We start from the raw sequence: 24,288 nt of genomic DNA, 5'->3' as shown, positions 1-24,288 counted from the left end.
ACCCTATGGACTATAGCCCACCAGGCTCCTCTGCCCATAGGATTCTCCAGGGAAGAATACTGTAGTGGGTTGCCATTTCCTTCTTCAGGGGATTTTTCCTGACCCAGGGATTGAACACAGGTCTCCTACACTGCAGGCAGATTCTTTACCTGGAGATAACTTTCATTTATTTTAGTGCTTATTTCTTTCGATTTAATGCCATTAATCTAAATCAGCATTGGCCAGTAAAAATATTAGAACCACATATGTCAGTTGTAAATGTTCTAGTAGAAACATTTAAAAAGTTAAAATTTTTTCATTTAACCCACTACAGCCAAAATATTATCTTTCAAGATGTATTCAATGTAAAAAAAAAAAAGTTTACATTTTTTCCATACTAAGCTTCTGAAATCCAGTACATAGTTTACATTTACAGCACATCTCTGTTTGGACGTTAGATTTTCATTAGAAATGTTTGATATGTGTTTAAGCTCCCTATAGATTGAAAAAGGACAGTCACATACCCATGTTATTCTAGATACACTTAGAAGCTTTCTAATAACTGAACTGAGTTTATTAAGATCTTTAAATTTTAATTGGTAAAAACTAATCAGTTTAAAAATTCAAGTCCTCAATTGGTCTAGCCATACTTCAGGTGCTCCATATCCACATATGGACAGTACCTATTTTGTTGGACGTTGCAGGTCTAAATGATATGACTATATTGTTTCTTTGTTAGATTTTAGTTTTTGATGTAATCTAGTAATATCCTGCTGTTGAAATTTAGACTTAACTTTTTCATCATCCTCAGCCTCTCACAGACAGACGCATACTCTCTTCCTATCTTCCCATCCTTCTCTAATTACATCATTTGATTAAATCAAACTTAATAGTTATCTTTTTTCCCCCTTAGCTTATGTTCCTTCCCATGCAAAAATCTCCTTTAATACATTTGAATACATCAAGTTTTCTACTAATTTCATGTTCTTGGCAAACACATCTCCTATGGCCTTTAGAGTAGAGTATGCTGAATATGCCTGTCACCATCATTCTGGGATTTCCCTACGCCTCTCTTCTAAGTTGGAACCCATGTAACTTTTATTACCAGCCTTCCTCCTTGGTTTATTCCTCCATTTTGGTAGAAGATATGTCCCATTTATTTTCTGGAAAAGTATACATGAGAAAGAGAGGTATTTTTTGAGATTTTTCAAGTTTGAAAATGTGTTTTCACATTTGTTTGGTTATGTATAGCATTCCAGGTTGAAAATATTTTCTTTGTAACATATTGAAAGTTTGTTCTTTGCCTTCTGGTTTCCAATATTGCAACTGAGAAAATTTTTGCCATCCCAAATCCAGTTCATTCTCTCTGAAAGCAAGTAGGATCTTCTTTTTGTCCTAAGTATCTGTAGATTGATGTCTTTGGAAATGGGATTTTTTCTTGAATAATTACTTTGATTTTCTTCACTACATTTTCTCTGTTATTTTTCTGAAACTCATTAATATTTTAATGTTGGACTTTTTATATTGTTTCAGTCACCCAGTTGTGTCTGACTCTATGACCCCATGTACTACAGCATGCCAGGCCTCCCTGCCCCTCATCATCTCTCAGAGTTTGCCCAAGTTCATGTGATTCTCTAATTCCACTTATCCTTTCTCTCCCTTTCCTATCACTTTGTCTTTTTACTCTACATTCTAAAGATTTATAGTGACATTGTCTTTAAAGCATTCTACTCTTTTGATTGTTTTCATTGTTGCTATGTTTTTAAATTTCTGAGATATCTTTCTTAATCTATAAATGGTATATGTGTTTAAGGTTTGTTATTGTTTCATGAATCTTTTTTTATATCATATATCTCAACTGCATAGTCTTTTTCTCCCCAATTCATTTTGTTCAACTTTTATATATGGGTTTGTTGGTTGTTTTGGTCTCTGTCATTCATATGAGACTTTCCTCAAATCTCTGGTCATCATTTGCTCTCTGTTTATGTTGAAGGATGAGAAATTGAAAAGCTAGCTATAAACTCTGAGCCTACAATGTTTCATTGTAGGGTATTCTGGCTGAGTCATTTCTTTAGAGAAGCCTTCATTTCAGTATTTTTTAGGTCTTCCTGTTATGTTGGTTAGATTCACCAAAAAGCACTTCAGATTTGCTGCCTGGATAATGATGTCATGAGAAATGAGTGGCAAGAGAGCACTGGGGTTCTCAATATTTAACTAATGCTTCTGTTTTCAGTATAGTATGCAACCATAAATTGTGACTGGTGACCCCTGCCCAGAGCCTCTATTTTACCCTCTACAGAATATAAATTCCTAATCTTCTGTCAAGGTATGGAAAGACTGGTTTTCCAGTACATGGAGAAGAAAAGGGGATTTATTAGATCTGTTTTTTAATGTACAATTTGACAATGCAAGTTCATTGTTTCTCTTTCTCCATTGTCAGTTTAGGACTAGGTTTTCTTGGGGTTTCTAGATCAAGTATTACTTACTCATAAGCTTTCCAGCTTCTCAAAATTTACTGCTCTGGGAACCATTCATGTTTACTTTTGACCATAGTAAAAGAAAGAAAGTGAAAGTCGCTCAGTTGTGCCAACACTTTGCAACCCCATGGGTATAGTCCATGGAATTCTCTAGGCTAGAATACTGGAGTGGGTAGCCTTTCCCTTCTCCAGGGGATATTTATGCCTTTTAAAATATCACTTTAGCTTTTAGGAGATATCAAAGGCTATATTTTTTTGCAATCTGCCATCTTTAATTTGAAATCCTACTTGCCATTCTTTTGTGTTTTTGTGGAACATCATTGATTTTTCAGGTACAAATAATATATGAAACACTTCCTTCCCCAAATCTCTAACCCATTTTTCTCTTTTGTGAGAAATTTCTGCAAATCCCAAGCTTCCATGGTAACATCTGCCATCCTATCCACTGTGTAGTGGTGGTACACAGTGAGACAATAATTCCTGGATAAGGAAAGGTAGCCAAATCCTTTGTATAATAAATGATACTAGATAGAATTAAGTGATTCTCATATTGCATTGAATTTTTGTCTGTATTAAAATAAAACACTTTAGATTGAGAGAGAGAAAGCAAGAACAAATGTTAATGCTGCTCTAATTGCATTCTTTTGAAGTTACTTCAATTTTAATTTATTTGTATCTTAAATAATTTTCAAAATGTCACCAACAAGCTCTACCTTAACAACCCTCAAGTACTACACCTGCCCTCAGGTACTGTGGTGTTGGATCAGATCATTTTTCTTTTCTTTGCCTACTTCAGACTGTGGAAGAAATAAATCTGTTAAGAGCCCTATATGTCTTTGCATCTTACCCCATGTGTCTTCTATAGTTCCAATTCTTTTTGTCCCTAAAGCTGCAGAATTTTTATTTTCTCATTCTACAGTGGTCTGTTTGATTCCTTACCCATAAACTCTACTGGCTAGATCTCTGACATAGACTATAATACATTAAAATGAGTCCAGTTTGTGATTTGCCACTATGCTTTGATGTTGTGGATATTAGGTTGGTTGCTTAAGTAAAGAGTATAATTAAACACCAAGCTGAGCCCCATGTTCTTACACATAACCTAAAATTCAAGATGAAAAACATGAACTAGTACTGCCACTATTTGCCTAAAATTATTGGAGTTGTCAGAGAGTGTGTAGGAACGAGTATTCATCAAGAGCCCCAGAAATCAACCATATGAAATCCAACAGGTCTTAACAATCAGTAGGTAAAGCTCTAACTTCAGGCAGAAGTAAACTACTTTTCATGGAATATCCAAAATCATTTGCAGTAATGGTAGTCTATTTTGAAAGAAATCGTATATGTTATGCTAACCCTTGAGGTACAATATTGTACTTAATTCAAAAGAGTTGTTAGTCCATGTAAGACTCAGAGAATGCACAGTATTTCCAACATAATTCATTGTGCAATTGATACTCATTGGCTATTCTATTTAGCTCTTTATGTCAGAGTCAAAAATAGGTGTGACTTTGCTGTCATGTTCATGGACCTATTAAAGATGTTGGTTCCCATAAGTGAGCTGATATGTAGGAAATTTTTCAAAAGTTTAGTTATATGTGCAATTTTATCCCCACCTCTATGTAGTCATACCAAGAGTTGGAGGTGGGTAGTGTTGAGGGTTGGTGAAGTGTACATTTGCTAGAACTAATTCTGACTAGATTCTTGAATTCTATTGCTTATCTTCTTTTCAGCAATAGCCTAAGTTGACATTCAAAGATTGTAACTTATAAGATCTGTGATCATTTTTTTAAATACTTTTAAAAATTGAATATAACTCTCCATACTATAATACTTTTTGGTGACAAAAACAAAAGAACTAAGTTTCCAAAGGTTGATGACTGAAAAACTGGTTCAGGCAAGAAATTCTGTAGCAATTGCTCAGTTGAATTTCTCAAGCTTCACTTTGCTTTGATTTGATCATCAAAACCCCCAAAGACAGAGAACAAGGCCCAGATAACACCTGTCATCCTGCTAAGTGACTTGTGCTGAAACTTATGGATATATTTTCTTTATCATAATAGTATCATCTCTTGCAGAGCTACCCAGGAAGAACAGATAAATGTCTGATGGCAAAAGCCATTGCTTTGGGATAAACTCGCTGCAAAAGGTCCACGGTGTTCAGATCAGTACCCGCAAGATGTACATCACACCATCATGCTGGTCACTATGTTATGCCACAGTGAGAAATGGTCTTTGAAACAAATGTCACATGAGGAAAGAAGGGCATTTTACATAAATTGCCTGTACAACATATACAGAAAAATGGCAAAAAAAAAAAAATAGGGCCATGAAACCAAGGCTCCAGATAAGTTTGATTCACCCCAAACAGAACTTCCCATGGCCAATTCTAGAATCCTGAATGTGCCACTATGCACTACAGTATAAAGAGTGATTCTTCTGATTTGCCTTTGGGGGATCTTTATAATAACATCTGTTCTCGGTCATGGAAAGCTGTAGTGAAAGTACACTGCATGAGGTCTGAAACACGAAGAAGGTTGTGGCTGACAGGGCATTGTGAACAACAGGATATCTTGGGCTGAGTTCTGCTGTAACAAAAGTAAGCAGCACCTAGCATGGAACCTGCTGCTGCTGCTAAGTCACTTCAGTCGTGTCTGACTCTGTGCGACCCCATAGACAGCAGCCCACCAGGCTCCCCCATCCCTGGGATTCTCCAGGCAAGAACACTGCAGTGGGTTGCCATTTCCTTCTCCAATGCATGAAAGTGAAAAATGAAAAGTGAAAGTGAAGTCGCTCAGTCGTGTCTGACCCTCAGCGACCCCATGGACTGCAGCCTTCCAGGCTCCTCCATCCATGGGATTTTCCAGGCAAGAGTACTGGAGTGGGATGCCATTGCCTTCTCCAGCATGGAACCTGGTGGGTACTAATTGCTCAAGAAATAACAGAGAATGATGGATGGTGATGAGGATGATCTTAATCTCATATACTCCAACCATAAGTCTTGGACACATGAGATAATATAATTTTTTCCTGCCAATCTATTTTTTAATGCCTAATGCTGTGTTTTATGCATCAAATACTGGCCTTTTAAAAATTCAGTTTTGGAAAATCATACTGGCCACTATCCTGAAAAAAAAAAAAAATAGCTAAGAGCATTATGCTGAATAGCTAAAAGCAAAATGAGAGAACTTTTCTATAAACCAAGGAACCTGTAGTTTGTTTGTCTGTTTTTTTTAAATTGGAGGATAATTGCTTTACAATATTTTGTTGGTTTCTGCCATACATCAACATGAATCAGCCACAGGTATACATACGTTCCCTTCCCCCTGAACTCCCTTCCCATCTCCCTCCCCATCTCACTCCTCTTGGTTGTCACAGAGCACTAGGTTGAGCTCCCTGTGTCAGAGAGCAAATTCCCCCTTGCTATCTATTTTACATATGGTAATGTATATGTTTCCATGCTATTCTCTCAATTCGTCCCACCCTGAAGTTTTAATCAAAGCAGTTAAATAGTCCATTAAATAGGTGGAAATACAATGTTATTTTATAAATTCTAACTTACATATATATATTTATAGCATATATAATGTATTCCTCCCTTCTTTTCCCATCAAGAGAGAAAGAGAGAGAAAAAATAAATGTTACCGGGGAAATATGGCAAATAACATGGTGAAGAGGACAAGCTGTTGCTCCAAATACCAAGGTGACTTTCTCTTCTTTGGGTTCAGTTCAGTTCCTTTGCTCAGTTGTGTCCGACTCTTCCACCCCATGAACCACAGCACGCCAGGCTTCCCTGTCCATCACCAACTCCTGGGGTTGATCAAACTCATTTCCATTGAGTCGGTGATACCATCTAACCATCTCATCCTCTGTGTCCCCTTCTCCTACTGCCTTCAATCTTTCCCAACATCAGGCTCTTTTCAAAATAGTCAGTTCTTCGTACCAGCTGACCAAAGTATTGGAGTTTCAGCTTCAACATCAGTCCTTCCAATGAACATTCAGGATTGATTTCCTTTAGGATGGACTGGTTGGATCTCCTTACAGTCCAAGGGACTCTCAAGAGTCTTCTCCAACACCACAGTGCAAAAGCATCAGTTCTTCAGTGCTCAGCCTTCTTCACAGTCCAACTCTCACATCCTACATGACCACTGGAAAAACCATAGCCTTGACTAGACGGACCTTTGTTGGCAAAGTAATGTCTCTGCTTTTTAATATGCTGTCTAGGTTGGTCATAACTTTTCTTCCAAGGAGTAAGTGTCTTTTAATTTCATGGCTGCAGTCACCATCTGCAGTGATTTTGGAGCCCCAAAAAATAGTCTGACACTGTTTCCACTGTTTCCCCATCTGTTTCACATGAAGTGATGGGACCAGATGCCATGATCTTCGTTTTCTGAATGTTGAGCTTTAAGCCAACTTTTTCACTCTCCTCTTTCACTTTCATCAAGAGGCTCTTTAGTTCTTCTTCACTTTCTGCCATAAGGGTGGTGTCATCTGCATATCTGAGGTTATTGATATTTCTCCTGTCAGTCTTGATTCTAGCTTGTGCTTCTTCCAGCCCAGTGTTTCTCATGATATACTCTGCATATAAGTTAAATAAGCATGGTGACAATATACAGCCTTGAAGTACTCCTTTTCCTATTTGGAACCAGTCTGTTGTTCCATGTCCAGTTCTAACTGTTGCTTCCTGACCTGCACACATATTTCTTAAGAGGTAGGTCAGGTGGTCTGGTATTCCCAAGAATTTTCCACAGTTGTGATCCACACACTCAAAAGCTTTGGCATAATCACTAAAGCAGAAATAGATGTTTTTCTGGAACTCTCTTGCTCTTTCGATGATCCAGTAGATGTTGGCAATTTGATCTCTGGTTCCCCGCCTTTTCTAACACCAGCTTGAACATCTGGAAATTCATGGTTCACATATTGTTGAAGCCTGGCTTGGAGAATTTAATCATTACTTTGCTAGCATGTGAGATGAGTGCAATTGTGCGGTAGTTTGAACATTCCTTGGCATTGCCTTTCTTAGGGATTGGAATGAAAACTGACCTTTTCCAGTCCTGTGGCCCTGCTGAGTTTTCCAAATTTGCTGGCATATTGAGTGCAGCACTTTCACAGCATCATCTTTCAAGATTTGAAATAGCTCAACTGCAATTCCATCACCTTCACTAGCTTTGTTCATAGTGATGCTTCCTAAGGCCCACTTGACTTTGCATTCCAGGATGTCTGGCTCTAGGTGAGTGATCACACCATTATGATTATCTGGGTCATGAAGATCTTTTTTGTATAGTTCTTCTGTGTATTATTGCCACGTCTTCTTAATATCTTCTGCTTTTGTAAGGTCCATAACATTTCTGTCCTTTATTGAGCCCATTTTTGCAAGAAATGTTCCCTTGGTATGTCTAATTTTCTTGAAGAGATCTCTAGGCTTTCCCATTCTATTGAAGTAGGGCTTTTATAAGGTGGAGAGATAGAAGGAACTTATTTCAGACTAGCCAGGCAAGGTGAATTGGCTGCCTACTAAAAGACAAAGCACTTGAGGTTATTTTGACCTCTACTTTAGCCTCGTTGCAGTGGGGCCAAACCCATAGGATGACTTTTTGAATGTAATTCGGTACGAGATCATAAAATTAAAGATTAGTAAAACTGACACCAAATTGTACATAGGCATATATTTCTTTTAAAAGACAAAACTAAAACAAAAGGAAATCTTAAGAGCTAAATTATCTTTTTATAGATTTAAGCAAAGCTTTTTTTGTCATTTAAAAAATACTCTCTTTTTTTCAATAGATTATGGATATAGTGTGCTAATCTTTTTCCTAAAACACCTGTTTAGAGTTCGGGCCTTATTGCTTGGACTATGGGTTTGTGCCATACTACCACCACCTGGTGGCAGCATACCTAAATTGGGACTTTGTAAGATGTTTTTTTCTTTTTCATTTTAACAATGTGAGTATTCCTTCGAAGGGCAACAACCACAAAACTAGAAACATAAAGGACAGAAAATATCTCCCTTACTCATCCAGGTACTTAGTGGATCCACTTTGTGGGCACTTATTAATCCACTTCCCTACAGAAATAGACTATGGTGATCCCCTTTCTGCCATTTATTTGTACATTTATTTTCTTGGTTGCTAATTGGCACAGATATTGAATCCTATTTTTTTTTTCAAGTTCAATACAGATTGCCAAGTGTTGGAGACAAGCTTGTGGGCCTTGTGCGTGTGGCTCTTGAATGCTTTGATAAATTTGTTAATGGGGAAGGTTGAATCTCATTCTGTGAAAGTTTGTCCTGATGAAAATATCTTAGCTGTAAAATAACAAGGTTGCATAAACAGGGCTTGTCAGGGATAAGATGATGGGACATATGAAACTTCTCTCGAGTACCCTGCCTTCTTCTCCCTTTGTCAGTACCTCACATCTTTTGTAGCAGGCTTCTCTCTCCAGGCACCTGTTCTAGTTCTCTCCTCCCTGTCCAAGATACAGTGGCTCACCCACCCCTCCCCTAGAGCCTCCCCAGGGCTTTCCTGGCTACATTTCTCCAATCTCCACAATCGAATGGAAATTGATCTATCCTGAATCTTCTCTCAAGCTCTTCAGGATTCTTAATGCAGGGATTTCCAAACTTCTCACTACAGCAATGCCTATGTGTGATGACATTCCCATAAATGAAACAACTCTCATCACATACCAGCATTTCTACCATTCCTGTTGTGCAATGAGTAATTCTTGACCACTCAAGAAAGCATATCCAAGTGGGAAGAAGTAGAAGTGATGATGTTATAGGACTATCCTTGAAAGTGCTCTGTTTTTATTTTAGTTTTTAAATAGATCTTTTAATAAACAACAAGGCTTCCTTCATAGCTCAATCAGTAAAGAATCTGCCTGCAATGCAGGAGGCCTGGGTTCAATTCCTGGGTCAGGAAGATCCCCTGGAGAAGGAAATGGCAACCCACTTCAGTATTCTTGCCTGGAGAATCCCACAGAAAGAGGAGCCTGGCAGGCCAGAGTCCATGGGGTCACAAGAGTCAGAACCACCACCACAATAAACAACAAGGACCTACTGTATAGCACAGGGAACTAAACTCAATATCTTATAATAACCTATAATGGAAAAGAATCTGAAAAAGGATATGTGTATATATAATACACATATATATGTATAGCTGAATCACTTTGCTATACACTTGAAACTTACACAAAATTGTAAATTAACTATGCTTTTTTTAATTAAAAAAATTAAACTTTAGAAATGTTTAATCCCCTATATTACTTATGATATCTCACAGCTGACTGTGAGATACCAATATGTCAAGGCCCTCCAATACACTATTCTGGCCATGGTTTGACACAATATGCAACCACTTTATCTGAGGATCACACATTTGCTAAAATATGTTGAGCTGGCTTCCCTTTATTCTCCAAAATAAGTATGATAACATGAGAAGGAAGAGAGTAACATTTTGATAGATTATTGGGAGAGATATTTGGACCTGATAGGGCTTCCTCAATGGCTCAGCAGGTAAAGAATTCACCGGCAATGCAGGAGACATAGGTTCGATCCCTGGGTTGGGAAGATCCCCTTGATAAGGAAATGGTAACCCACCCCAGTGTTCTTGCCTAGAAAAACTCCCATGGACAGAGGAGCCTGGTGGTCTGCAGTCCAAAGGTTGCAAAGAGTCAGACACAACTAAGCATGCATGCAAAAAAAAGGCCTTTTACTAGTTTTTAAATCAATTTCTTACTCTATCTATGCATAGTATCAACTCTTTGTAATTTCCTCAGTCTTGATTTAGTAGATATTAGATTAAATCCCCAGCATGCCTTTTTGAAGGATTAAACCCTGTTTGAACTATATGATTGTAGCTGAACCTGTCAGATGTATTGCAACCCCAGCTCCAACATAGGCTTCTTATTAAACCAAGGATGACCTGAACCAATTTGGATATGGAGATGACAAGAAAATCAGTTTGTTTCTGGGTGACTAGACAAGAACACAGAATCCTGAGGATTGAGGTTGGCATGTTTTTTTTGATGTGGATAAAAGGAGCAGAGGATAATAAGCAACTAGGTGATATTAAAGTATTTATTTTAGTTTCTTCTTAAAACCTGGTTATATTACTATCCCTTTGTGCTCTGAAACACTCCCTTATCCTCATTATAATATCTCTTTTTTTTATTTTCTTAAGCTACCTTTAGTTGGTATTCCACTAATCTGAAACGAAGAATTCCTAACTGAAGTATCTAGCAACATAACATTTCAGTAAATAAATTTATAGTCCATTTCTTCAAAGGGAAGGGTCTTTGGGGTATGAATTTATGAATGTGAAAAACTCATTTTATTGCCCTTTCTCTTTTTTTTTACTAGACAAAGGAGAAATTAAAAGTATACTCAGTTCAGTCGCTCAGTTGTGTCCGACTATTTGTGACCCCATGGACTGCACCACACCAGGCTTTCCTGTCCGTGACCAACTCCTGGGGCTTACTCAAACTCATGTGCATCGATCAATGATGCCATCCAACCATCTTATCCTCTGTAATCCCCTTTTCCTCCTGCCTTCAATCTTTCCCAACATCAGGGTCTTTTCAAAAGAGTTGGTTCTTCGCATCAGGTGGCCAAAGTATTGGAGTTTCAGCTTTAGCATCAGTCTTTCCAATGAATATTCAGGACTGATTTCCTTTAGGATGGACTGGTTGGACCTCCTTGCTGTCCAAGGGACTCTCAAAAGTCTTCTCCAACACCACAGTTCAAAAGCATCAATTCTTTGGCTCTCAGCTTTCTTTATAGTCCAACTCTCACATCCATACATGACTACTGGAAAAACCATAGCTTTGACTAGGTGGATCTTTGTCAGCAAAGTAATGTCTCTGCTTTTTAATATGCTGTCTAGGCTGATCATAGCTTTTCTTCCAAGGAGCAAGCGTCTTTTACTTTCATGACTGCAGTCACCAACGGCAGTGATTTTGGAGCCTGAAAAAATAAAGTCTCACTGTTTCCATTGTTTCCCCATCTATTGGCCATGAAGTGATAGGACTGGATGACATGATCTTAGTTTTCTGAATGTTGAGCTTTAAGCCAACTTTTTCACTCCCCTCTTTCACTTTCATCAAGAGGCTCTTTAGTTCCTCACTTTCTGCCATAAGGGTAGTGTCATCTGCATATCTGAGGTTATTGATATTTCTCCAGGCAATCCTGATTCCAGCTTGTGCTTCATCCAGCCTGGCATTTCACATGATGTACTCTGCATATAAGTTAAATAAGCAGGGTGACAATATACAGCCTTGACATACTCCTTTCCCAATTTGTAACTACTCTGTTGTTCCATGTCCAGTTCTAACTTTTGCTTCTTTTTTTTTTTATTTTATTTATTTATTTTTTAAAATTAATTTATTTTAATTGGAGACTACTTACTTTACAATATTGTAGTGGTTTTGCCATACATTGACATGAATCAGCCATGGGTATACATGTGTTCCCCATCTTGAGCCCCCCTCCCACCTCCCTCTCCATCCCATCCCTCTTTCTCAGGAGGTAGGTAATGTAGTCTGGTATTCCTGTCTCTTTAAGAATTTTCCACAGTTTGTGATCCACACAGTCAAAGGCTTTGGCATAATCATTAAAGCAGAAGTGGATGTTTTTCTGGAACTCTCTTGCCTTTTCTATGATCCAACGGATATTGGTAATTTGATCTCTGGTTCTTCTATCTTTTCTAAATCCAGCTTGAATATCAGAATATCTTTTCTAAATCCAGCTTGAATATCAGAAAGTTCATGGTTCATGTACTGTTGAAGCCTGGCATTACTTTTGGAGGATTTTGAGCATTACTTTGCTAGTGTGTGAGATGAGTGCAATTGTGCGGTAGTTTGAACATTCTTTGGCATTGCCTGTCTTGGGATTGGAATGAAAACTTACCTTTTCCAGTCCTGTGGAGTTTTCCAAATTTCCACTGCTGAGTTCTCCAAATTTGCTGGCATATTGAGTGCAGCACTTTCACAGCATCATATTTCAGGATTTGAAATAGCTCAATTGCAATTCCATTACCTCCACTAGCTTTGTTCATAGAGATGCTGCTTAAGGCCCACTTGACTTCACATTCCAGGATGTCTGGCTCTAGGTGAGTGATCACACCATCGTGGTTATCTGGGTCATGAAGATCTTTTTTGTATAGTTCTTCTGTGTATTCTTGCTGCCGCCTCTTATTATCTTTTGCTTTTGCAAGGTCCATACAATTTCTCTCCTTTATTGAGCCCATCTTTGCAAGAAATGTTCCCTTGGTATGTCTAATTTTCTTGAAGAGATCTCTCGTCTTTCCTATTCTATTGCTTTCCTCTATTTCTTTGCATTGATCACTGAGGAAGGTTTTCTTATCTCTCCTTGCTATTCTTTGGAGCTCTCAATTCAGATGGGTATATCTTTCCTTTTCTCCTTTGCCTTTCGTTTCTCTTCTTTTCCCAGCTATTTGTAAGATCTTCTCAGACAACTATTTTGCCCTTTTGCCTTTCCATTAATAGTATGAAAAGACCATGTACTTAGATAAAAATAAAAGAGAGGAAAAGTTGTGATCAAAGGTTTAGTAGATAGTATTTTCCAAAGATGATTACAATGAGAGCTCCCAATCCTCATTCTCTTTAGAAAATTGCCACTTCTCCATCAAGATGTACAGTCTAGTTCCTCTCCCCCCATAAATCTGCCTGAGTTTGTAACTTGCTTGCAACAAGTAACAAAGCAGAAATAGTCCAGTAAGATTTCTGAGGCTAGATTCTTAAAAGGTGATGCCATTTTTTTCTTGTTTTCTGGGACAATCACTCTTTTTTTATTTAATTTTTTTTTAATTGAAAGTTTCTTCAAGTTGTATGGCACTTAACAATTTTCAAAAGTTTCACACACATGATTTCATATGATCTCATAATGATCCTTTTATTTTTTTAGCATCCCTATATTGTCCCTTGACACTTCTCTCTCCCCATTGGTAACTACTAGTCCTTTTATCTGTGAATCTGCTTCATCAGTTTATTGTATTTTATAGATTTCACATATAAGTGATCTCATACAGTATTTGTCTTTCTCTGTCTGACTTATTTCACTTATCATAATACTCTCCAAGTTCATCCATGTTGTTGCATATGGCAAAATTTCATTCTTTTTAAATGGCTAAGTAGTACTCACTCCACTGTGTATGTGTGTGTGTGTATATATATATATATACACACATATATATGTACATATATATACACATACATATATATACATGTATATGTGTGTACATGTGTACATACATATATACATACATATATGTATGTGTATATGTATATAAATACATATATATACATATATATATACACACACACATACACACACACCACATCTTCTTTATCTAGTCATCTGTTGATGGATACTTGGATTGCATCCATGTCTTGGCAATTGTAAATAATATTGCTATGAATATCAGCATGCATGTATCTTTCCAAATTAGTGCTTTTTCTTTTTATCAAATATATACCGAGTGGGATTGCTGAATCATTAGACACTCTGTAAAGCAGTCTAATAGTTCCAAGGCTGCCATACTGTTAGGAAACCGAAATTAGCCTAGGTTAACTCTCCATGTGGAGAAGTACTGAAATTGCAAGAAGAGAGAGAGAGAGATGCCTGGCCAACATCCTCTGCCCCAACCCACCACTCTCTGGCTCTGGCTACTGTCTGGCTGCAATTACATGAGAGACTCCAAGCTAGAATCTCCCATATAAATCCTTCCTGACTTCCTGAGCCACAGAAACTATCAGAGGTGATAATGTAATTGTTGAGATTTTCAACCTGATATTTTGAAGTGATTTCGTACAAAACAATAGTAACTAGAATAGTTACCTCAAACCTACAGAATGGGAGTTAGAATATGAACTGCACAAGTAACTCCAAAGAATAGCTGGCCTCTATAAAAATGCTATTTATCCATCTCTCCAATAAGATAGTGAGTTAGGAAAGCATAATTAATAGATTATAGATGGAAAATGTAGTAGCAAATCCATCCTAACTACAGCTTTCTACAGTCATATAAGGGTCATTGACAAATAATCACACAAAAACATTTGAGTGTCAAACCCTCATCAGAAGGGATGGGAAAATGTATTATTCTTAGCTGTATATTTTTTCTCTTCAAAATGAATCTAGTCTTTCTTAAAAATAAATAAATATAGCTTTTATTTAGAGCAACACCATTTTATTTAATGATTTTTGTATCCATTGTTCCCATATGTGAAACGTGGTGATAATGTGCCAGATGATGGATTTGGTGGTGAAATTGCTTTGGTTACCCAATGTCAGTCTGTAGTGATATATAATCACAAAGAATATGCTTATAGACAATTGAAGGGAAGGAAAATAAAGAAGAGAAAAATCAATTTAGGTATAATAGCTTATTCTTCTAATTTACTAACTGACTTAATAGTTACTGTAAGTTCTTCTGAGGCCTCTTACAAAATGATTGACTCAGATAGCAAATTACCCATGCAGGTCATTGTCATCCCTCTTTGTAGGATACCATATAACATGCACTATGTAACCAGGGGAACATGATGGACTGGAGAAATGTTGATGATGGACTCTGTGGATGAAACTGTGGCTTTGCTGTAGGTGATGTTATACTTTAAAGAATTCCTATGCAAACTTCCAACTTTAGGATAAAAAAATGTTTCTTCCTGACACTTTAGCAATAAAATGCAGTTACCTACCCTAGCTTTAGCACTCAGAGAAAGCAGTGAATATTTTATACACTAATTTCCAAGACAGCAATCTAATTTTGCCTGTTTAACTCAGTATATCCAAATAGTATATGTAAGTTTTACTCAGAATTTTAATTGCTTTTCCCAAACTACATGTGAGAAGAACTTTGAAAGTCTAGGAAACTATATTATTTTTCTCTTGGTTCCCAGAACATGGAAGCTGTAATTTGCCAAATGGCACCCTTGTGGTCTGTAAGTTAATGCAGCTTCCCCAAGTGTCTAATTTCCCCACGGGGACGAGTAGAAGCCCTTGGAGATTTGGCCTCACTAACAATGAAAGATATGTGAGGTTTACTCAATGAATGTGGAGCAGTGGTAAAATATGGCTCTTTTAGAGGCAGTTTGAGATTTTTGTCACTGACCATCCCTTTTCACTACTCTCTAACAGACTATTGAGTTTGGAAAGAAAGCACCTTGCAAGTGAAACATGTGTGGCAAATGTTTATGAATACTAAGTTAGTCCTGCACGGCATGGAAATTTAAAATGCAATGGTTCTAGTTAAAATCAATTTCTGTACCCAGCAAGGATCTCATTCAAATATGAAAGACAAATCAAAAGCTTTACAGGCAAGCAAAAGCTGAGAGAATTCAGCACCACCAAACCAGCTCTTCAACAAATGCTAAAGGATCTTCTCTAGGCAGGAAACACAGAAAAGGTGTATAAACTTGAACCCAAAACAACAAAGTAAATGGCAATGGGATCATACTTATCAATAATTTCCTTAAATGTAAATGGGTTGAATGCCTCAACCAAAAGACAAAGACTGGCTGAATGGATACAAAAACAAGACCTCTATATATGCTGTCTACAAGAGACCCATCTCAAAACAAAGGACACATACCAACTGAAAGTGAAGGGCTGAAAAAAATTTCATGCAAATGGAGACCAAAAGAAAGCAGGAGTAGCAATACTCATATCAGATAAAATAGACTTTGAAGTAAAGGCCGTGAAAAGAGACAAAGAAAGACACAACATAATGATCAAAGGATCAGTCCAAGAAGAAGATATAACAATTATAAATATATATGCACCCAAATTAGGAGCACCACAATATATAAGGCAAATGCTAACAAGTATAAAAGGAGAAATTAACAGTAACACAATAATAGTGGGAGAGTTTAATACCCACACACATCTATGGATAGATCAACTAAACAGAAAATTTGCAAGGAAACACAAACTTTAAATGACACAATGGACCAGTTAGACCTAATTGATATCTATAGGACATTTCACCCCAAAACAATTAATTTCACCTTTTTCTCAAGTGCACACGGAACCTTCTCCAGGATAGATCACATCCTGGTCCATAAATCTAGCTTTGGTAAATGCAAAAAAATTGAAATCATCTCAAGCATCTTTTCTGATCATGATGAGGTAAGATTAGATGTCAACTAAGGAAGAAAACAAACTATTAAAAACACAAACATATGGAGGCTAAACAACACACTTCTGAATAACCAACAAATCACAGAGGAAATCAAAAAAGAAATAAAAATGTGCATAGAAATGAATGAAATGAAAACACAACCCAAAACCTATGGAATTCAGTAAAAGCAGTGCTAAGGGGAAGGTTCAGAGCAATACAAGCTTACCTCAAGAAACAAGAGAAAATCAAATAAATAACCTAACTCTACATCTAAAGCAACTAGAAAAAGAAGAAATGAAGAACCCCAGGGTTAGGAGAATGAAAGAAATCTTAAAAATTAGGGCAGAAAAAAATGCAAAAGAAACAAAAGAGACCATAGCAAAAATCAACAAAGCTAAAGGCTGGTTCTTTGAGACAATAAATAAGATAGACATACCATTAGCCAGATTCATCAAGAAACAAATGGATAAGAATTAAATCAACAAAATTAGAAATGAAAACAGGGAAATCACAACAGACAACACAGAAATACAAAGGATCATAAGAGACTACTCTCAGCATCTATATGCCAATAAAATGGGCAACTTGGAATAAATGCATGAATTCTTAGAAAAGTTTAACTTTCCAAAACTGAACCAGGAAGAAATAGAAAATCTTAGCAGACTCATCACAAGCATGGAAATCGAAACTGTAATCAGGAATCTTCCAACAAACAAAAGCCCAGGACCAGATGGCTTCACAGCTGAATTCTACCAAAAATTTAGAGAAGAGCTAACACCTATCCTACTCAAACTCTTCCAGAAAATTGCATATCCTACTCAAACTCTTCCAGAAAATTGCACAGGAAGGTAAACTTCCAAACTCATTCTATGAGGCCACCATCACTCTAATACCAAAACCAGACAAAGATGCCACAAAAAAAGAAAACTACAGGCCAATATCACTGATGAACATAGATGCAAAAATCCTTAACAAAATTCTAGCAAACAGAATCCAACAACATTTTAAAAAGATCATACACCATGACCATGTGGGCTTTATCCCAGGGATGCAAGGATTCTTCAATATCCACAAATCAATCAATGTGATACACCACATTAACAAATTGAAAGATAAAAACTATATGACTATCTCAATAGATGCAGAGAAAGCCTTTGACAAAATTCAACATCCATTTATGATAAAAAACCTCCAGAAAGCAGGCATAGAAAGGACATACCTCAACATAATAAAAGCTATAAATAATAAATCCACAGCAAACATTATCCTCGATGGTGAAAAATTGAAAGCATTTCCCCTAAAGTTATGAATAAGACAAGAATGCCCACTCTCACCACTACTATTCAACATAGTTTTGGAGGTTTTAGCCACAGCAATCAGAGCAGAAAAAGAAATAAAAGGAATCCATATTGGAAAAGAAGTAGTAAAACTCTCACTGTTTGAAGATGACTTGATCCTCTACATAGAAAACCCTAAAGACTTCACCAGAAAATTACTAGAGCTAATCAATGAATATAGTAAAGTTGCAGGATATAAAATTAATACACAGAAATCCCTTGCATTCCTATACACTAACAATGAGAAAACAGAAAGAGAAATTAAGGAAACAATTACAGTCACCATTGCAATGAAAAGAATAAAATACTTAGGAATAAATCTACCTAAAGAAACAAAAGATCTATATATAGGAAACTATAAAACTGATGAAAGAAATCTAAGATGACACAAATAGATGGAGAAATATACCATGTTCATGAATCAGAAGAATCAATATAGTGAAAATGAGTATACTACCCAAATCTATAGATTCAATGCAATCTCTATCAAGCTACCAATGGTATTTTTCAGAGAACTAGAACAAATAATTTCACAATTTGTATGGAGATACCAAAAACCTCAAATAGCCAAATCAATCTTGAGAAAGAAGAATGGAACTGGAGGAATCAACCTGCCAGACTTCAGACTATACTGCAAAGCTACAGTCAACAAGACAGTGTGGTACTGGCACAAAGACAGAAATATAGATCATGGAACAAAATAGAAAGCCAAGGGATAAATCCACCCACCTATGGACACCTTATCTTTGACAAAGAAGGCACGAATATACAATGGAGAAAAGACAATCTCCTTAACAAATGGTGCTGGGAAAACCGGTCAACCACTTATAAAAGAATGAAACTAGAACACTTTCTAACACCATACACAAAAATAAACTCAAAATGGATTAAAGATCTAAATGTAAGACCAGAAACTATAAAACTCCTTAAGGAAAACTGAGGCAAAACACTTTCTGGCATAAATCACAGCAGGATCCTCTATGACCCATCTCCCTGAATAATGAAATAAAAGCAAAAATAAACAAATGGAACCTAATTAAACTTAAAAGCTTGTGCACAATGAAGGAAACTATAAGCAAGTTGAAAAGACAGCCTTCAGAATCGGAGAAAATAATAGCAGACGAAGCAACTGACAAAGAATTTAATCTCAAAAATATACTTCAGGATGGGGAACACATGTATACCTGTGGTGGATTCATTTTGATATATGGCAAAACCAATACAAGATTGTAAACTTAAAAAATTAAATTAAATTTAAAAATATATATACAATCAACTCCTGCAGCTCAATTCCAGAAAAATAAATGACCCAATCAAAAAATGGGCCAAAGAATTAAACAGAAATTTCTCCAAAGAAGACATACAGATGGCTAACAAACATGTGAAAAGATGCTCAACATCACTCATTATCAGAGAAATGCAAATCAAAACCACAATGAGGTACCATCTCACGCTGGTCAGAATGGCTACTATCAAAAAATCTACAAACAATAAATGCTGGAGAGGGTGTGGAGAAAAGGGAACTCTCTTACACTGTTGGTGGGAATGCAAACTAGTACAGCCACTATGGAGAACAGTGTGGAGATTCCTTAAAAAACTGGAAATAGAACTCCCACACGACCCAGCAATCCCACTGCTGGGCATACACACTGGGGAAACCAGAATTGAAAGAGACACGTGTATTCCCATGTTCATCGCAGCACTGATTACAATAGCCAGGACATGGAAGCAACCTAGATGTCCATCAGCAGATGAATGGATAAGAAAGCTGTGGTACATATACACAATGGAATATTACTCAGCCATTAGAAAGAATGCATTTGAGTCCATTCTAATGAGTTGGATGAAACTGGAGTCTATTATATAGAGTGAAGTAAGTCAGAAAGAAAAACACCAATACAGTATATTAATGTATATATATATGGAATTTAGAAAGATGGTAACAATGGCCCTCAGAGAAGGCAATGGCAACCCACTCCAGTACTCTTGCCTGGAAAATTCCATGGACAGAGGAGCCTGGTAGGCTGTAGTCCATGGGGTCGCTAAGAGAAGGACAAGACTGAGCGACTTCACTTTCACTTTTCACTTTCATGCATTGGAAAAGGAAATGGCAACCCACTCCAGTGTTCTTGCCTGGAGAATCCCAGGGACGGGGAAGCCTGGTGGGCTGCCATCTATGGGGTCGCACAGAGCCGGACACAACTGAAGCGACTTAGCAGCAGCAGCAGCAACAATGACCCTATATGCAAGACAGCAAGGGAGACACAGATACAAAGAACAGACTTTTGGACTCTGTGGGAGAAGGCGAGGGTGGGATTTGAGAGAATGGCATTGAAACATGTTTATTATCATATGTGTAATAGATTGCCAGTCCAGGTTCAATACACGAGACAGGGTGCTCAGGGCTGGTGCACTGGGATGACCCTGAGGGATGGGATGGGAGGGAGTTGGGAGGGGGTTCAGGATGGAGAACACATGTACACCCACGGCTGATTCATGTCAAGGTATGGCCAAATCCAGTACAATATATAAAGTAATTACTCTCCAATTAAAATAAATAAATAAATTTTTAAAAAGTCAATTTCTTCCAGAAAATAAGAATTGATTCCATCCAAAATAGTACATAAGAGAGAAATGCCCTGACTTAACAAGTATATATTTAGTGATCAATATACTCATCTACCTAGCCTGATGTTTGTGGTAATTTCATTATAATCATCATTATTTTATTGAATTAGCATACTTTTAAGAATAATCTGGCTAGAAAACAGATGCCCTGGCTCTGATAATATACAGTTACTGTATTCCTAGGCAAGTATGATTTCTTTTCAGCTTCATTTATTTCTTAAGTATGTCTTTTGAAACAAGTAACTCAGCCTTGAATGACAGAAATAGGCAAAAAACAAAGACAAAAACAAAAACACTGTGGATGCCCCCCTACCATCCTCTTACCTACCAGAGAGAGGGCTCCAGGTAATTGTGTTTATTGAGGTGACATTCACATAGCATAAAACTGACCATTTTAAAATATAAAATTAAGTGGCATTTAGTACATTCACAGTGTTGTATAACTATCAATTCTATTTAGTTCCAAAACATTTTCATCACTCTAAAGGGAAAATCCATACTCATTAAGTCATAATTCCCCATCCCCATCTCCCAGCAGCCATAGCAAACACTAACCTGTGTTCTGACTCTGTGGATTTATCCATTCTGGATATTTCATGTGAATGTAATAGTCATGCTACGAACATTTGTGTATGAGGGTTTTTTTGTTTTGTTTTGTTTTCAATTCTTTTGGATATGAGTGTATGCATGCTAAGTCGCTTCAGTCGTGTCTGACTCTTTGCAACCCTATGGAGCCACCAAGGCTCCTCTGTCCATGGGATTCTCCAGGCAAGAATACTGGAGTGGGTTGCCATGCCCTCCTCCAGGGGATCTTCCTGACCCAGGAATTAAACCAGCATCTCTTATGTGTCCTGAATTGGCAGGCAGATTCTTTACCACCAGCACTGCATGGAAAGCCCCTCCTTTGGGTATATAGGAGTATAATTGCTGAGTCATATAGTATTTCCACGTTTAATGTTTTGAGCAACCACCGAACCATTTTCCAGTGGCTGAACCATTTTACATTCCTACCAGCAATGTATGAGGGTTCCAATTTCTCCACATCCTCACTAACACCTTTTAAAAAAATTCTAGCCACCCTGTTGAGTGTGAAATAATAACTCATTATGGTTTGGATTTGCAGTTCCCTGACCACTAATAATGTTGAGCATCTTTTCATGTGTTTATTAGCCAGTTGCATATCTTCTTTGAAGAAATGTCTATTCAAATCCTTTGTCCACTTTTTCATGAGTTGTTTGTCTTTATGTTGTTGAGTTGTAAGAGCTCTTTATATATTATGGATATTAGCCCTTTATCATATATCCAGGTATCAATAATTTTGAAATGTATTGAATTAGCTATAAAATTATGCATTCCTAGTGCTGCAGTTCATGGGGTCACAAAGAGTCAGACACGACTGAGTGACTGAACTGAACTGAGTGACAGACAGTTAGTAGTATTCTTTCATGGAAATTCTTGGACATTCTTCAACAGAAGAATTGGATCTAGATCAATGACCTGGCCTTATATACAGAAAGACTCAAGTGAAAAAGATAATTTAGCACACGTGTCTCAGAACCTAACTTCAGAAGTAAATGTCTAAGTCTCCTTTTGTCCCGGATTCAATGGAATATGTTTGGGGCATGAATTGAATCCTTCTTACCTTGGAAGATTAGTTCAGTATAACAAGCTAGAGGAAAGGCATTTTCTCATTCATAAAAGAAATGGTTGAAGGAACTAGAATTGTCCAACCTAGGGAGTAGAAACCTCAGGGGATATGATAGCTGTCTACAAATACTTTAAGGGCTGTCACGTGGAAGAGCAATTAGAATTGTTTTACACATCCCAAAAGAACGAAACTAAGACCAATGGGTGGAAAAACTTCAAGGAGACAGATTTTCAATTCTATTAAAGGACAAAGCATTCTAATAGTCAAGGCGACTCAAGGCTGGAATGGGCTGCCATAGCAGGAAGTAGCCTTCACATCCCTGGGTGCAGGAATGCGTGGTTCTTGAGCGAAGAAAGCTGAGCATGGAAGAATTGATGCTTTTGAACTGTGGTATTGGAGAAGACTCTTGAGAGTCCCTTGGAGTACAAGGAGATCCAACCAGTCCATTCTAAAGGAGATCAGCCCTGGGATTTCTTTGGAAGGAATGATGCTAAAGCTGAAACTCTAATACTTTGGCCACCGGATGCGAAGAGTTGACTCATTGGAAAAGACTCTGATGCTGGGAGGGATTGGGGGCAGGAGGAAAAGGGGACAACAGAGGATGAGATGGCTGGATGGCATCACCAACTTGAAGGATGTGAGTTTGAGTGAACTCCGGGAGTTGGTGATGGACAGGGAGGCCTGGCGTGCTGTGATTCATGGGGTCGCAAAGAGTTGGACACGACTGAGTGACTGAACTGAACTGAGTCAAACATACAGGTTAGAACTTCAGCTCTTCATACACACTAACTTTATGACCTGGGGCATAATTTAGTCTCTTCAAGCCTCAATTTTCTCACGTATAAAATGGGGCTAATAGTGGCTAAAACTATAGGAATGCTATGATGACTAAGGCATGTACCTATAGAGTGCAAAGGTAATTAAAATCAACTGCCCTGTTTTCGTGGTGTTTTTTTTCTTTTTCTCCTCTGTTTCTCTTTTCTTCTTTTCCCTCACTCTGTCTCTCCCTCCTCACCTCTTTCTTCCATTCTGATTTATGTTCATAGTTAAATTTGCCTGTTAAATATGCATATGAAAAGTGAAAGTGAAAGTCATGTCCAACTCTTTGCAACTCCCAGGACTGTAGCCCACCAGGCTCATCTGTGCATGGGATTTTCCAGGCAAGAATACTGGAGTGGGTAACCATTTGCTTCTCCAGGGGATCTTCCAGACCCATGGATCAAACCTGGTTCTCATAGTCTTTACTGTCTGAGCTACCAGGGAAGCCCAAATATAATGCATGTAGTATAGCTCTTTTCTAGTATAATAGTTATAAAGTGTTCAGGCAGCAGTTAGATAACTCTTTGTCAGAGATGTTAACTAAGGAACTCAACATTGGGTGGTAAATGAGACTAAATAGTCCCATCCCCACTTTCAACATAGGTTATATCAATAAGAGTCGTTAAAAAAAAACAGAGCATCTTAACTGTTCAGTTTGTTTGTTTCAGCAAAGCAACAAACAAACCAGTCTGCTTGCATTTCCCTTCCCTTTCCTTCCAGAACTATTTGGCCCTAAAGTCATTTGAAGAGGCCAAGCAAGGTAGGTGTCCATACTGTGAGACACATGCATAGCTAATGGGCTAATGGGCAGAGAAAGGTGTTGAAGGCAAAACAGGGTGAGGGAAGCATCCACACATATGGGTGACCAAGTAAGGGTGAGAAAACAAAAAAAGGAGTGAAGAGGGTGTCCTGCAGAGGGACAGCCCAGAAAGAGGTAGCCTAAGGAGGAGTGTCCAGGCTTCCCTGGTGGCTCAGCAGAAAAGAATCCACCTGCCAAGCAGGAGACACAGGTTCTATCCCTGGGTCGGGAAGATCCCCTGGAGAAGAGAATGGCAACCTACTCCAATATTCTTGCCTAGAGAATTCCATAGACAGAGGAGGCTGGGGGCTATAGTCCATGGGGTTGTGGGAGTCAGTCATGACTGAGTGACTAAACAACAACAACAACAACAACAAAAGGGGGAGTATCAGAGCCTGAGCCCGTGTTGGGGATGGCCTGGTAAGGTCTGGGGGAGCACAAGCAGGATTAGAAGGAATCT

At 37.8% G+C, this 24,288-nt stretch overlaps 1 protein-coding gene across 14 annotated transcripts in view; it reads left to right on the top strand.

The window, feature by feature from the left end:
- The window catches only part of LOC129639432 (late histone H2B.L4-like), a 94,512-nt gene that overhangs the window by 34,630 nt on the left and 35,594 nt on the right, over window positions 1-24,288 (top strand). For 4 of the 14 annotated variants that reach the window (XR_008708402.1, XR_008708404.1, XR_008708407.1 and 1 more), the window contains one exon: window positions 6,072-6,159. The exons of 9 other annotated variants lie outside the window; for them this stretch is intronic. The gene's annotated coding sequence lies outside the window, so the exon portion shown is untranslated. Of the gene's footprint in view, window positions 1-4,534; window positions 4,754-6,071; window positions 6,160-24,288 lie in introns of those variants that run through there. One more of the 14 variants, XR_008708413.1, reaches the window with a different exon arrangement.

This window comes from Bubalus kerabau, chromosome X (genome assembly GCF_029407905.1).
Source record: "Bubalus kerabau isolate K-KA32 ecotype Philippines breed swamp buffalo chromosome X, PCC_UOA_SB_1v2, whole genome shotgun sequence".
NCBI lineage: Eukaryota > Metazoa > Chordata > Mammalia > Artiodactyla > Bovidae > Bubalus > Bubalus kerabau.
The sequence above is the reverse complement of the archived record's forward strand: the minus strand, read 5'-3'. Positions and strand labels throughout refer to the sequence as shown.